The sequence below is a fragment of the Procambarus clarkii genome, chromosome 48 (genome assembly GCF_040958095.1).
Source record: "Procambarus clarkii isolate CNS0578487 chromosome 48, FALCON_Pclarkii_2.0, whole genome shotgun sequence".
NCBI classification, from domain to species: Eukaryota; Metazoa; Arthropoda; class Malacostraca; order Decapoda; family Cambaridae; genus Procambarus; species Procambarus clarkii.
Window position 1 is genome coordinate 17,066,135 of NC_091197.1, and position 7,149 is coordinate 17,073,283.

Consider the following 7,149-nt stretch of genomic DNA (forward strand, 5'->3'; position numbering starts at 1 on the left):
CTCAGCCTACTATGCAAGGCCAGATTTGCTTAATAAGCCAAGTTTTCCTGAATTAATATATTTTCTCTAATTATTTTCTTATGAAATGATAAAGCTACCCATTTCATTATGTATGAGGCCAATTTTATTTATTGGAGTTAAAATTAACGTAGATATATGACCGAACCTAACCAGCCCTACCTAACCTAACCTAACCTATCTCTATAGGTTAGGTTAGGTTAGGTAGCCGAAAAAGTTAGGTTAGGTAGTCGAAAAGGTTAGGTTAGGTTAGGTAGGTTAGGTAGTCGAAAAACAATTAATTCATGAAAACTTGGCTTATTAGGCAAATCGGGCCCCTGCATAGTAGGCTGAGAAGTGCATTCTGGCTTCTAGGTACGACATATATATATATATATATATATATATATATATATATATATATATATATATATATATATATATATATATATATATATATATATATATATATATATATGTTGTACCTAGTAGCAAGCACTTCTCGGCCTACTATGCATAGCCCCATTTGCCTAATAGACCGAGAGATTTTCTTTATTATCAATAAAATCTTTCCAATTAGTTTATTAGAATAATTATTATTATATTTTATTAATAACACAAATTAATGACTTAGTTACAAATCCACAAGGGCCGTGACGAGGATTCGAACCTGCGTCTGAGAGCATCCCAGACACTGCCTTAATGGACTGAGCTACTACAGGGTAAAGGGTTGAAACCCTTTAACCTAAAGGGTTAAAATCCTGGTTTGTGCCTCGGAGAGGTTACGGGATCCAGAAAGTTCAGTAGAACTTCGGTTTCAACCCTTTACCCTGTCGTAGCTCAGTCGATTAAGGCAGTGTCTGGGATGCTCTCAGACGCAGGTTCGAATCCTCGTCACGGCCCTTGTGGATTTCTTCATTTGATGCATCACGTTAGTGTGATCTCTGTGTGTAATGACTTAGTTGTTTTAGTTTAGAATACGTTAAGATAGGTTAGGTTAGGTTAGGTAGGGTTGGTTAGGTTCGGTCATATATCTACGTTAGTTTTAAATAAAATTTTAAAAATAAACTCATACATAATGAAATAGATAGCTTTATTATTTCATAAGAAAAACATTAGAAAAATATAAAAATTCTGGAAAACTTGGTTTGTTAGGCAAAATGGGTCTGGCATAGTAGGCCGAGTACTGCGTTCTGGCTACTAGGTACAACATATATATATATATATATATATATAAATATATATATATATATATATATATATATATATATATATATATATATATATATATATATATATATATATATATATATATATATATATATATATATATATATATGTCGTACCTAGTAGCCAGAACGCACTTTTTGGACTACTATGCAAGGCCCGATTTGCCTAATAAGCCAAGTTTTCCTGAATTAATATGTTTTCTCTAATTTTTTTCTTATGAAATGATAAAGCTACCCATTTTATTATGTATGAGGGAAATTTTTTTTATTGGAGTTAAAATTAACGTAGATATATGACCGAACCTAACCAACCCTACCTAACCTAACCTAACCTATCTTTATAGGTTAGGTTAGGTTAGGTAGCCGAAAACGTTAGGTTAGGTTAGGTTAGGTAGGGTAGGTAGTCGAAAAAACATTAATTCATGAAAACTAGGCTTATTAGGCAAATCGGGCCTTGCATAGTAGGCTGAGAAGTGCGTTCTGGCTACTAGGTACGACATATATATATATATATATATATATAATTCTAGTCCAAAGGTAAATTTAAAACGTTCAATAAACATTCATTAAATAGGACACAATACCCACGCAAAATAACCTGACGAAGCGCGAAATTAAATTGAACGTGGGTGAGGGAACAGTGGAAATGAATCATTAAAAACACTCAAATGAATATTGCAGTAAAGACATTTAAAATAATGATAGAAATAATAATGAACAAAGAAATCACATTAACGTGATCATGCTGGGGTGCAGGTTCGAATCCTCTTAATGGCTCCTACTGATTGTCTCAATCATAATAATAATAATAGTGAAGAAGAAACCTAATATCAAAGCGTATTTATTATCTATTGTATGAGCCCTCCTGTTTAGATAGTACTTTTTGTAACTATGTTGACCTTGGCCTAGTATTAAATATTCCTAGGCCTATAGCACGTATACGTCATATATTAGGCCTCGGATAGTGTGCCTTAGACCTAGTATAGGTTAGGTTAGGTTAGGTTAGGTTAGGTTAGGTTAGGTTAGGTTAGGTTTAATTAGCAGCATGAATACAAAACTTATTCTGGTTTGCCCAAATTTAATAGCACGCAAATGCTACCTTCTAATTGTCCATTACGTCAATATATATATGATAGTTCACCTCGTTACTATAAGTACTGTTGGTGAAATTTCATCTGAAAATTTGATAATAATACTCATATGTATTGGAAATTTCCTTCACATTCAATGACGTACTACAGTATTGTAGTCAATTTCTCAATAATAATAATAAAAATAATAATAAAAATAAAACTAAAATGATATTATTATTATTAATAAATAAATAAAACGATATTAATATTAATTCAGTAATTTGGAAAACCCTTTACAGAGCTCTCTTGCTAAATTGAGCTGTAAATAATGTTAAATGCAGCTAAATGAAGCTAAAGGAAACTAGAGCTATAAATTTTGGGAAGAAGCTTCAAACACAGGAAAATACATGTAAGTTGGTTTCAACCATTAGGAAATGTATACATGATAATTAAAACCACAAGGAAATACTTTTCGATAGTCTCATCCACAAGGAAATATATCTTGGAAGGTTTATTTCAAGGAAATATATTCTGAAGGTTTACCTCAAGGAAATATATCCTGGATGGCTTACCACAAAGAAATATATCCTGGGCGGTTTACCACAAGGAAATATATCCTGGGCGGTTTACCACAAGGAAATATATCCTGGACGGTTTACCACAAGGAAATCACAGAAAATGTTATTCTGAATTTGATTAGAACACTTTCAATTACTCTTGCCACCGTTGACAATGTCTCCACTACTCCAAGCTGTTGTATCTATGTATATCAATTATGTGTCTATGTATATCAATTATGTCTATGTATATAAATATCAAAGCCATGATACAAGTATTACCCGTTCCCCAGTTCTTCCAAATTCATGTACTCATTCATGTGTATTTCATTCATGCACAATTCATTCATGAATATTTCTCAACGAAGAAATATAACGTAACCCCCTTTTACTGCGGACACAAGACCCATCCTCCTTAAGGTAATGGCGAGAAGAAAGCACTATGCCAGTATGACTTAAGCGTCCTTAACTTAGATTGGAGTTAATGGTTAGAGAAAAAGCTGTTTGCACAGGGCTATGCAACATTGGGGGCCACTTTTAGGACCTGTTAATTGCCAATGTGTATATTAGTGATGTCTGTAGTCTCGACATTATCTACAAACGAGTATTTTTAGCTAAAGATACAAGAGGTATAAGGTATAAGCCCCAAAAAAATCAATAAAACCAGTCACGTGAATAAAGAAAAGAAACAATCAATACACCAAGCAACTCTAAAACAAACAACAATCAAGTCACCAAAGCAGCACTGAAGACATCAACAATCAATAGGGAACCAATACACCAGCAAAGAAAACCAAGACATATCAAGTTGCAAACAAGAGAGGAGCAGCACACAACACAGACTAAGAGGGGCCCAGTTGGCTCCCACAGCTGGTGACAGACGACAGCCTCAACGACGCTTGGAGGGCCAGCTGAGGGGACTTGGGTACAGATGGTAAATAAAACCTTGTACCCAGCGCTGAAGGAGCAGCCGGGTGGGTGGTACAGGAGATTAGGGAGGGGGGGGGGGTTGATTAAGGGGTCAGCTGAATGGTCAGGGGTTACCGAAGATGGGAAACTACGATAACATTTGTATTTGCATTTGGGCATGATTTTAAAGCGGCATTCGAGAGTCATTCGTGTTTATTTATACCAATCCAAACTCTCTCTCTCTCTCTCTCTCTCTCTCTCTCTCTCTCTCTCTCTCTCTCTCTCTCTCTCTCTCTCCCTCGTTCTTCGCTTGAAACAACATAGCAACACCCGATTCGACTTGTTACTTTGTCGTTTGTTCCACATATATCCCAAACCTTATTTCCAAACCAACTGTTCCCCCACGTATTTTCAGGATCAAAATTGTTCCAATTTAATAATTCTGACCCAAATTTATTAGCCAAAAATGTTGGGTTTGCTTGTATTTCTACGTCTGAAGAGCCATTTCAGGCACCAGACGCACTGTACCAGTAAAATGTCTATCACTTTGTCGCTTTCAGTGAGCTCACTTCCACTGAATAACAAAAAATGGAAATTAACTTTGAGTGTGTGAATTTAAAGTGGCTTTTTATAAAAGCAATTAAGCATAAAATTACCATCAAATACGTAAATGGAGAGCGGAATGGTTTGTGCAGTATATATATTTATATATATATAGATATAAAAGAGAACATCGGATGCAAAGTTGAAGTGGGTATAAAAACAACTCGAAGGAAGAGTTACCGAAGGTGCGTGTTGCGTGTAGGTGATTGGTCCCCCGGAGGTGATTGGTCCCAGGTGATTGGTCCCAGGATGGTCCCCAGGAGGTGATTGGTCCCAGGTGATTGGTCCCAGGATGGTCCCCAGGAGGTGATTGGTCCCAGGTGATTAGTCCCAGGATGGTCCCCAGGAGGAGATTGGTCCCAGGTGATTGGTCCCAGGATGGTCCCCAGGAGGTGATTGGTCCCAGGTGATTGGTTCCCGGATGGTCCCGAGGAGGTGATTAGTCTCCAGATAATTGGTCCCAGGATGGTCCCAGGATGGTCCCCAGGATGTGATTGGTCTCAGCATGGTCCCCAGGAGGTGATTAGTCCCAGATAATTGGTCCCAGGATGGTCCCAGGATGGTCCCAGGAGGTGATTGGTCCCAGGTGATTGATCCGAGAATGGTCCCCCGGAGGTGACCATCTTACTACTTTCTTTCCTCTTCCTCCTTCCAATGCTCTTCTCCATTCTCCCCTTCTTTTTCATTTTCCTTTTCTACATGGTCTTCTCTCTTATGCACCTTCTCACCTTCTTTCTTTCCTAATTCAGTATGTAAAACCATCCCACCGCCTCAAGTAATAAAAAAAGGCGTGTGTGTGTGTGTGTGTGTGTGTGTGTGTGTGTGTGTGTGTGTGTGTGTGTGTGTGTGGGTGTGTGTGTGTGTGTGTGTGTGTGTGTGTGTGTGTGTGTGTGTGTGTGTGTGTGTATGTGTGTACTCACCTAGTTGTACTCACCTAGTTGTGTTTGCGGGGGTTGAGCTCTGGCTCTTTGGTCCCGCCTCTCAACCGTCAATCAACAGGTGTACAGATTCCTGAGCCTATCGGGCTCTATCATATCTACACTTGAAACTGTGTATGGAGTCAGCCTCCACCACATCTCTTCCTAATGCATTCCATTTGTCCACCACTCTGACACTAAAAAAGTTTTTTTCTAATATCTCTGTGGCTCATTTGGGCACTCAGTTTCCACCTGTGTCTCCTTGTACGTTTTCCCCTTGTGTTAAATAGATTGTCTTTATCTACCCTATCAATTCCCTTCAGAATCTTGAATGTGGTGATCATGTCCCCCCTAACTCTTCTGTCTTCCAGCGAAGTGAGGTTTAATTCCCGTAGTCTCTCCTCGTAGCTCATACCTCTCAGCTCGGGTACTAGTCTGGTGGCAAACCTTTGAACCTTTTCCAGTTTAGTCTTATCCTTGACTAGATATGGATTCCATGCTGGGGCTGCAAACTCCAGGATTGGCCTGACATATGTGGTATACAAAGTTCTGAATGATTCTTTACACAAGTTTCTGAATGCCGTTCGTATGTTGGCCAGCCTGGCATATGCCGCTGATGTTATCCGCTTGATATGTGCTGCAGGAGACAGGTCTGGCGTGATATCAACCCCCAAGTCTTTTTCCTTCTCTGACTCCTGAAGAATTTCCTCTCCCAGATGATACCTTGTATCTGGCCTCCTGCTCCCTACACCTATCTTCATTGTGTGTGTGTGTATGTGTGTGTGTGTGTGTGTGTGGTCTCAATGCCTTAAAAGAACAGAGTAAGCCTTGAACCAAATTAGCATTTTGCCCACAGGTGAGGAGAAAGACACGACATTTATTCCGGGTCAAGGAAAAGGACTAAAACAGAGACATGAATGTTTTCTGTCTGTACTGAGCGCGCGTGACGAACACGTCCAGCTTAGTCCAGGTGTAAGTGACTGTGTTGGGGTAGAAGAATGAGTTTATCCTGGACGTGGGAGGGTGGGGACTGAAGGGAGGAGCCAGTTTATCCTGGACGTGGGAGGGTGAGAGTTGAAGGGAGCAGTAGTTATAATTAAAGATATCTTCGTTTATAAGTCTACTGGAAAGGGTTACCCGGCGTTGCTCGGGGGGACAGAAGCCACATTTTCCATATATATATTATCATCATCATTGTAACTATGTTCATTATTCACTATCTTCAACACTATAATAATCATAATTTTTTTCGTGTTTTCATCAATGTGACCATCTTAACTACAAACATCCTTCAACACTCAAACACTCTATGCTACCCCACGACCATCCTTACCCACGACTATCCTTATCTCTGTAATCATCTTCATTACATATTGCATTCATAATTATAGCCATTTTCACTACCCAGGCACCGATAGGTACCCTCATCTACAAGGATTATCATTACTACCTTCCCGCTTCTTCACCACCTTCCCTTCCCTTCACCACGTTCCCTTCCCTCTCCTTCTCACCACCACCCTTCCCTTCCTTCTCACCACCACCCTTCGTAATCTTCCCTATCGTTCCATAACCTTCCTAACCTATCATCACCCTCTCTCCTCCTCATCAGCAATTTCCCTGGACCCTGGTAACAATTGTCAATAACTACAGTCTTCAACAATGAACTACATGAGAGAAACTGGCATTCAAAACGCCGGATGAATCTTAGTGGCGATGGAGTTTTTTTATTTAGCAAGAATTGAAATTAGTTTAATGTTGTTGTCCCTTTTTTTGTTTTCTTTTGACCTCTCATGGGTAAAGGGGGATGGGGAGTAGGGGAATTGTGTGTGACCCTGACTCACCTATGACCATTCCAAGACGCATA